The sequence below is a fragment of the Arachis ipaensis genome, chromosome B2 (assembly GCF_059453495.1).
Source record: "Arachis ipaensis isolate K30076 ecotype BB chromosome B2, ASM5945349v1, whole genome shotgun sequence".
Classification (NCBI taxonomy): domain Eukaryota; kingdom Viridiplantae; phylum Streptophyta; class Magnoliopsida; order Fabales; family Fabaceae; genus Arachis; species Arachis ipaensis.
The window spans coordinates 58,144,596-58,154,112 of NC_142437.1; the positions used below are offsets into that span (position 1 = coordinate 58,144,596).

Here is a 9,517-nt window from a genome sequence, read left to right on the forward strand (position 1 = left end):
CCTTCGGAGGATTCTTTCGTCAGTTTCATGAAAGGTAGGGATCTCTCTTCTTGCATCTGACATACAAGCAAAACACAAGAATCACACAATACCAGAAAAGCACTAACACTTCAATCCATGGCTGAAGTGAAATATTAGTTAGCTTAGGCAAAAATTCAAACAGTTAGCGTGTTAGTCAAAAGTTAAAGAAACGGAAAAGAAAAAGTGCTTGATCTAGAACTCCACTTCAAGTAATCATTGTCAATCTATTTCAATCCCTGGCAACGGTGCCAAAAACTTGATGTGCGGAAAACGATCCAACACAAAACTCACCGGCAAGTGCACCGGGTCACATCAAGTAATAATAACTCACGGGAGTGAGGTCGATCCCACAGGGATTGAAGGATTGAGCAATTTTAGTTTAGTGGTTGATTTAGTCAAGCGAATCAAGATTTGGTTGAGTGATTTGTGATTTGCAGAATTTAAATTGCATGGAAAATAAAGGGAATGGGTAATTGGCATGAAATTAAAGAGAACAGGAAATAAAGTGCTGAATCTTAAAGAGCAAGAAATTAAATGGCAGAAACTTAGAACGCAAGAAATGTAAATTGCAGAATCTTAAAGTGCAAGAAATGTAAATGGCTTAAATTGTAAAGGGAATTGGGAGTTGGATTTGCAGAAATTAAACAAGGAAAAGTAAAATTCAACAAACAGAAGAGTAAAAGATGGCTTGGATTGAACCGGATCTAAAACGGAAATGTAAATGAACATGAAAAGCGTTAAACAGAGAAAGTAAAATGATAATTCAGATCTCAGGACTCAAGAGACTAGATAACCAAGTCTAGATCTCAATGCCTTCCTAGATCCAACAAGAGAAATTGCAAAGGAAATGTAAATTGCAGAGAAAGTAGATGAAGAAGCAAGTAACAGAAATGGAAATTCAATTATGCAGTAAAATTAAACAGAGAGATCTCAGGATGAGATTGAAACAGAATTCCTTCAATTCTCCAACCCAAGATCCAAGACAAGAAAAGTAAAGAGTGCTGGGCAAGAACAAGGAAGAAGAGAGATCAATTCTCCTCCCAAATTCTCTTGAATTAAAACAACAATGCTAAATGTAAAGTTGAGCTCTCTACTCAGTGTACTCAATCCAAACCGAAAAGAAAGCTCCCTAAAAACTTAAATCCTATGCTATTTATACACTTTCTTCAAATGGTCTTCAAGCCTTCAATTGGGCCTTTGCTCTTGATGGAATTGGGTTGATAGAGGCCTTGGTTGATTGCTCTTGGAGTTTGGAGAAGAACCGAAGTGAACCGGGTTTGGAATCATGTAAGCTTGAGTAAAAGTTTGAGTAAAAGTTTGAGTCAAACTTTTACTCAAACTTTTTATATCAGCCACCCCATCCTTGCTGCTACCAACGTTTGGCCAAAGTTTGGGGTCAAACTTTTGCTCAAACGTTGGTTCCCCCTTGCACACTCATGGCGCCAACGTTTGGGAAAAAGTTTGAGGCAAACGTTGGCGCAAACTTTTGCTCTCCAGGGTGTGTTGTTCATGGCGCCAACGTTTGCCAAAAAGTTTGAGGCAAACGTTGGCGCAAACTTTTGCTCTCCAGGGTGTTGATTTGTGATGCCAACGTTTGCCAAAAAGTTTGAGGCAAACTTTTGCTCAAGCTTTTTGCCCAAAAGTTTGTGCAAAAGTTTGAGGCAAACTTTTGGTCAAGCTTTTTGCTCCCTGGTTCGTTTTCACTTATTCCAAAAGTTTGAGCTAAAGTTTGAGGCAAACTTTTGCTCAAACTTTTTGTCCTCTCTTCCTCCTAGCCATTCCTTCTTGCTTCAACCTTTCTCCAAGCTTTCTTCACCTATCATTAATCAACCAAACACATCAAAGCTATGCTCAAAATCATGAGATATTCATTCTTTCATAATATGTGACAATTATAGCATAAAACCTCATGAAATTGCATTAATTCATCTATGGTTGATTAAATCAAAGGAAGCATGAAAATCTACCCAATTGGCTTGCTTATGGCTCAAGAAAGTGCATAAATCAATTGAAAACAAAAGAAAAATGCTAGTGAAACTAGGCTAAGATGACTTGTCATCAAGGAGTTGCAGAGAAGAGAAGAAGAAGGGGGGGTATGTTGCGCGACGGGTAGGGTTTCGCGTGAAAGGGGGTTAGTATTTTTGATTCCACGTGAACGCGTGGAGCACGTGATCGCATGACTAGGGTGAAATGGGTTTGACGCGGTCGCGTGATTGACGCAATCGCGTGGGTTGGGTAAAAGATGGGTGACACGGACGCGTGAAGCACGCGACCGCGTCGCTGTAAATTGTGCTAGATGCACACTTCCAGCGTCGTTTCAGCGCAACTCTCTGTTTCCATTTAGGGGGCCATTATATCCACACGACGCAGACGCGTCGCTCACGCTTTCTCGTGGGATGAGTGTTTTGCAAGTGACGCGTTCGCGTCAGGGACGCGAATGCGTGGGCTGTTTTGTGCTAAACGCACACCAGCCGCATGATTCCAGCCAAACATTCTTTATGCCGATTTTCTTCTCACGCCCACGCATGGCCTGCGCGCTCGCGTGGGGTGATCTCTTTTTTTTTTATGCAATTATGCAGTATGCAACATGCAGTGCTAATGTAGATGCTATGAATACTTCCAGGTTCAATGAAGATAAAATAAAATAAAGACAAACAATCATGAAAATTGAAAAAGAAACGATCATACCATGGTGGGTTGTCTCCCACCTAGCACTTTTAGTTAAAGTCCTTAAGTTGGAAATTTGATGAGCTTCCTATTATAGTGGCTTGTGCTTAAATTCATCCAGAAATCTCCACCAATGTTTGGAATGCCAACAGCCTCCGGGGTCCCAAACTAGGCATGTAAAGCTTTTGAGCAGCTTCAAACAAATTCTCAAGCTCCCGGGGTGACGAATGTTAGAATATATTCCAGGATCCCAACCTTTGCTTTTAAATCCGCCTTTGTCTTGATCTATATTCTTCCATCCGGGCGGTTTAGAAATTGTATTATCACCAAGATGACCAAACGCCTTCCGAGACCCATTCAATTGAACTTGATACCAATCCTTGCACTTCGAATTGAAGTGTGGAACCATATTGAATCTTGCACACCAGCTCTGAGTACGAGCCATTTCTCTCTTACTCTTAAAGACACAGAGAGCTCTAAGCTGCCTATCTGTTTCAAGCAAACCATATTCAAGTGGAAAAGTAAAGACAAAGGTTAAGGATTGTACCCACTTGAAGCTTGTATTAGGTGGTAATGGCCTTGGGATAGGTGTTTCCAGTGGTTCTGTAAGCTCTACTCCCTTGTATTCTTCTGTGAATTTCTCCACTTCTTTGCAATCTCCAACTGCAACTGCGTCTTGATCAAAGTCTTCTATGTCTTCCTCATCACTCAAGTCATAAGTTGGAAGTTGAGAGAAATCTACCTCGACATCATCTTCGTATTCACTTGGATAAGGTTCTTCAGGCTCAATGAGTTTAGTTACGGATGTAAGTTCATGACTAGGAGAGCTTGATTCATGATCATCACTGCCTAAGGAATCAATTTCTTGGTCTGTTCTGTCCAATTTTTCACAAGGTATATGCTTTGGAGGTTGTGCACTATCCTCCTTGGCATCAAATTTGAACTTCTCGACGGAATCCTTTACAGTTCTCGATTCCTATGGAGGTTCAGCATCTCCTAAATCTTCAACTACTTCTTCCTCTTCAACTATTATGGCTACCTCCACTTGTTTCAATACGAAGCTATGCTCCTCATTGTCCATTGAAGTTTCTAGTGTCTCCTTCATGCTACGCTCTTCTTTTGATTCTCCACATGTAGTCATGGGAGTACTTTGAGTGCTCAGATGTTGGAAAGCTAATTTATTTACTACCTCGGTTAAGGCAGTAGTGAGTTCTAGTACGTCCCTTTGCATCTTCACTTGTCCTTGAAGAAGAACACAACGTTTGTCATCCATTGGAGATTAGGGTGGATATGAGGGTTCATTAGTTGGGGGAGAGGGTTCTTAATAAGAATGTGGTGGTTCTTGGGAGTAATTGGATTGGAATTGTGGTGGATAAGGGTCATATGGTGGTGAATAGTAAAAAGGAACTTGTGAGTGTGGTGGTTCAAAGCTATGTTGAGAGGGTGGTTCATAAGCACAGGGTGAAACTTGTTGGTAACTACAACGGAATCCACCGTATCTATTGCCTTGGCATGCATTGTAGAATGGTCGTTGTCTGTGATACTGAGGAAGGTGTTATTGCCTAAAGGGTTGATCAAGTCCTCGTGGCTCCATCCATCCTTGATTGCTCTGACCTTGATGCATGTTCCTGCTATAGCTTTCATTCCCTTCAACAATATTAGAACCAAACTCAAAGCGAGAGGGGTGAGAACTCATGGTAGCTAATAAGAATTAAAAATGAAGACAGAAACAAATAAACAAGCAGAAGAAAAATATTTACAATAACAAATAATAAGGCGCACGTTTGCAATTCCCTGGCAACGACGCCATTTTGACGAATCGGAATTTTCTTTCGGTAACGAAATTCACAAATATAATCGTGTTGTAAGTATAGCTCCTAAACCAACAGAAAATCCTTTCGTACAAACGTTTAGTTGTCACAAGTAACAAACCCAATAAAATTGATAACCGAGTATTTAAACCTCGGGTCGTCTTCTCAAGGAACTGCAGGGAGGTTTTCTTATTATTAGTTATGGAAAACAGTGTTTTTGGGTTTTAAAAGGTTTGAACAAGGAAAATAAATTGCAGGAATTGATAAATTAATGTCTAATAAAACTCTTGGCAAGGTGTGAAAATTATAAGTCCTATCCTAGTTATCCTTATCAATGGTGATGAGAATCGAGTTTTAATCCCACTTAGTTAACCTTTACTAAAGTAAAGGAAAGTCAAGTGGACTAATTAGTTAGATCCTCAAGTCCTAGCCAACTCCTAAGGAAAGACTAAAGTTATCGGAATTTAATTCAATTAGCAAAAATAACAATTATCAATCACGATGAGTTTGACAACTCAAGAGTTACCAATTAATCAACCAAAGCCAAAAGAAAAAAATCTAAATTAAATCAAAAGTATTCATATAAATAAAGCAAAGCAAAGTCAAATCTGAAATACCTCAAATTATATTAAATAAAACATTCAAATCTAAATACGAAGAATTCATAAGCCAAATTGGTAACATGAGTCAGATACGAATAAAAGCATTAGAATAAATAAAAATATAAAAGGAATATTGAACCTGAGAGGAAGTTGAAATCCTAAATCCTTTAAGAGGGATCCTAATCCTAAAACCTAAGACAGAGGAGAGAACCTCTCTCTCTAGAAACTACATCAAATCCTAAAATTATGAATGTATCATATCTCCTTTGATTCCTCCATTCTCTGGTTTATATTCTGTGTTTCTGGATTCAGAATTGGGCTGAAAAAGGGTCCAGAAATTGCTGGGGGCGCTTTCTGCAGATTCTGCACGTGGCGTCTATCACTCGTCCGCGAAGATCACACGGTCGCATCATCTGGAGTTCTGCTCTTCCACGCGGTCGCGTCGGTCACACGTTCGCGTCGCTGCCTTTTCACGCTAGGCACGCGGCTGCGTCGTCCATGCGTTCGCATCGCTGCCTTTTTCTTCAAGACTCCATTTTTGTGCTTTTCTTCCATTTTTGTGTGTTTCCTTTCTGTCCTCTAAGCCATTCCCGCCTTAGGAGATCTGAAAATACTTAACACACAAATCACGGCATCGAATGGTAATAAAGGGTAATTAAAATTAATATTTTTAAAGCATAGGAAACATGTTTTTCACATATATCACATAATAAGGAAGGGAAAGTAAAACCATGCAATTTACATGAATAAGTGGGTGAGGGATTGAATAAATCACTTGAATTGGGCACAAAATACATCATAAGATATGGGTTTATCAAGGACCCCGCACTTAAACAATAGCATGTCCTCATGCTAAATCCAAGAGAAAGGGTAAAGTTAGAATGGTGGAATCTCATGCAATGCATTCTATTCTAAATACAACTACCTAAATGAATCATGCAATTCTAATTATTATCCACTTGAATATAAAGCTTACATGTAATTAAATTAATTCATATCCTCAAGGAATCATATGTGCATAGCCAAACCCTAGATAATGTTAAAGCACTTTTACAATTGAGATGGGTAAAAGTATTTCGCAAACTTGCAAGCCAATTAACAATTAAGCAGAGATATATGGTGATGAGCTATTGAACCCTCACTGGATTTTGTGTTTACTCTCTAGTCACTCAGTGTTTATTGGGTTAGTCACTCTTTTCTTTTTCTATCCTTGCTTTCTACAACTTTGTTTTTCATCTAACCAATCAACAGATATGGAATATAGACATACAAAAATCATGAGGTCTTTTTCGAGGTTGTAATGGGGCCAAGGTAAAGGTAAGGGTATATGTATAAGGCTAAGTGAGCTAACAAAGTGAATCCTTGATTAGTCCAAGATCTCGCCTAACATACATACTTTATATATTTTAAAGTTCTTTTACCTATTTACCTAAATTTTCCCACTTTGTATTACAGGCTCATGAATTAAATTTAATTTTGAAATTTTGTCCCATGTGCATTGATTTTTATTTTGCATTTGGTGAATTTTTGTATCCCATTTTTTTATGAACAGAAAATATAAAATTATTATTTTATTATATATATATATATTTTTTTTTCTATGCACATGTTAATTTAGTTATTTTGATTTCATATGAGCATGCTTCCCAAATTTCTGAAATAACTTTATTCATTTTAAATTTCTACTTTGTTTCTATCACCCCATGTTCCCATAAAATTTCCCACACTTAAATTGTACACAATATCTATCTTAAGCTAACCAAGGATTCAACTTAGGATTTTTATTTTGTTTTTCTGCTTAAGGCTAGTAATGTGGTTATAGAACAAGAGGGGATTAAAAAGCTCAAGGGGGTTAACAAGGGTGATGTAAAAGGTAGGCTAAATTGGGATAAGTGAGGAAAAATTCAAATGATGGCCTCAATCATCTCTTGGTATGTATCTATATTCTATATTGGATATATAGATTAAAACAAAGAAAAGAACATCAGAATGAAAAAGAAGGGCAAAACACACAGGAATGAAATTTATGGTTTGAATGAAACCATACAATTAAGCTCAAAACTCACAGGCTATGTGTTCTCCAGCTCAAAAACCATCTATCAGTTATACATGTCATGCAAGTGGAAATCAAGAGTTCCCATTATTCTCAATGTAAATATTAGGGTGGCTTTTAAAATCTTAGTGTTCCTCCTTGGTGAAATGTTGTTAATTAACTAACATGTAATGCTATATATACAAGGTGTGTGGATTGTTTTAATTTACTAAAATTTCTAGTTTACTCCTTTTTATTTTCAATTAAACCAAACTAATATATATGCTAAAAGGGTAAACTATACTAATTAATCCACATATTCTATAACTAATAAGTTTAGAATTGCAAACTAAACTAAATGTCTAAGATATAAACTAAAGTGCAAAATGCAGAAATAAAGTAAAAATATAGCAAAAGAACAATGTGTAAGTACTGAAAAGTAAAAATAAAAATAAAAATACAGAAAAATAAACAAAATAAGATAGAAAGAGTCTGTAGTGGTTCACCAAAAAGATAAGCCAGGGACGGCGACCTCCCCACACTTAAAATATAGCATCGTCCTCGATGCTCACTCAAGTTGGGTGCGAAGAAGCGTCATCACCGGAAGGATGTGCTGCTGGTGTCTCTATGGTAGGCTGAATATCTGCAGGCTGGATAAGTGTAGGAGGATCGGTCTGCTGCAGTGGAGGCTCTAACTGTAGAGGAATCTCCGGGTCTACGGCCTGGATCTGGTGTGGCTCCTCATGCTGTGTTGTAGTCTGCTCAGGTCCTGCCTGCTCAGTCTGGGCATGTGTCTCTGCCTCATGGTCGCTCGCCTCCGCCTCAGATGTATCAGATGGGGTGTCAGGCTCGGAGGGGATGTCGCTGCCGGATCGGATCATCAACTTAAGGTGCTCATAGCGCCGCTTGTTGCGACACTCTGATCTCTCATATCGCCACTGGTTGTGGAGCTCCATCTAGTCTAGCTACTAAAAAATGCGGTGCACGAGGTGGTAAACGAGCTCTGAGGTAGGTGGAGGTGCAGTGGTGGTAGCTGGTGCAGTAGTGGATGAAGAAGGGGCAGCTGAAGGTGTGGCCGCCTCATCAGAAGCAGTGAGGAAAGGGGGTCTGTAGCCTAAAGCCTGAAACTTCCTGCTGTGAAGAATGATCTTCCTGTAGTCTGCAGCAGTCGGCTTCGCATCAGCCAGCTCCCAAGGCACGTCAGCTCAGCGGCCTAGCTGGGTGATCAGATAAGGGAAAGGGAGAGTGCCTCTGACATGGACCCTGGCCATGTAATGCCTGAAAAAACGTGGAAGATACAGGTCCTTACCCTCCATCACACACCAGATGAGGGTGATCATAGCAGCGGGCAGCTCTGTCTCATGAGTGCTTGGCATCACGTAGTTGCTCAGAATCTGGTGCCAAAGCCGAGCCTCATCATTCAGGTAAATCAGCTTGATTCCCTTAGGCATTGCTGTATTCTTTCCCATGACCCATGGGATAGTAGGATCAAGGGCTATTCTCTGCTTGACAGCATCCCAGTCAAATCTCATAAATCGCATATCCTCCTCAGCCTTTTGGTAACCATCAGGCTGATCTGACTTAGGCTGAAGGTGGAGGATGTCCTCAATAGCTTCCTCAGTGACCAAAATCTGTTTTCCTCTGAGGTGCACTGCATCCAGGGAAGTCTTGAAATAGTTACAGTAAAACTCTCTGACCTAGGAAGCATTGACCTCTGTCAAGTTTTGTTCCAAGAAGAACCAGCCTCTCTGTTTTATCTGTTCGGAGGTGTACTACTGTAGTTCTTCTGGAATTTTTAGAGTTCTTTCCAGGTACAGGTTCCTGGAGGTGGCAAACACTGGATACTTAAGCTCACAGTATCTGTTTGCAAATTTAACTGGATCTGTGGTAGTGAGGAGCTGGTCAGCCTTCTCCTGCGGGGTAAAGTGCTTTTCCCGCCAGGTGTCATCATGCAAAATGTCAAGGATGGACATAGAGGATTCGCCTCTTTTCCTTTTGCCAGTGGTTGCTTTGCCCTTTCCTTTGCGTTGAGGGTCAGACATCCTGAAAAGCATAAATTCCAGGATATAATTGAAGAACAGAAGCAGAAAAACAAGTAGGCAAATAGAATAATAGCAATATAAGCACAGAGTGGCAAAAGAGAAAGAGAAGCATGAAATGAGTTAAATATATGTACAATTTGGATTGTCTGCGAGTGAAACAGTCTGAAAAGAAAAAATGCAATCCAAAAGATAGGATAAGCGGAATTCAAGTTAATTAGGGAAAGACAGTAATCATGCCATGAGTTAGAAAGTTAAGGTAGTTGGTAAAAAACCGAAAAGTGAAGTTTGAAAGTTTAAAATGGTTAGGAGTGAAAAAGGAAATTAGAAAGTTAAAGTAGTGAG

General features: G+C 39.4%; 1 pseudogene; it reads right to left on the reverse strand.

The window, feature by feature from the left end:
- Positions 1 to 7,705: 7,705 nt before the first annotated feature.
- LOC148574003 (uncharacterized) lies at positions 7,706 to 9,175 on the reverse strand (annotated as a pseudogene).
- Between the last annotated feature and the right edge of the window lie 342 nt (positions 9,176 to 9,517).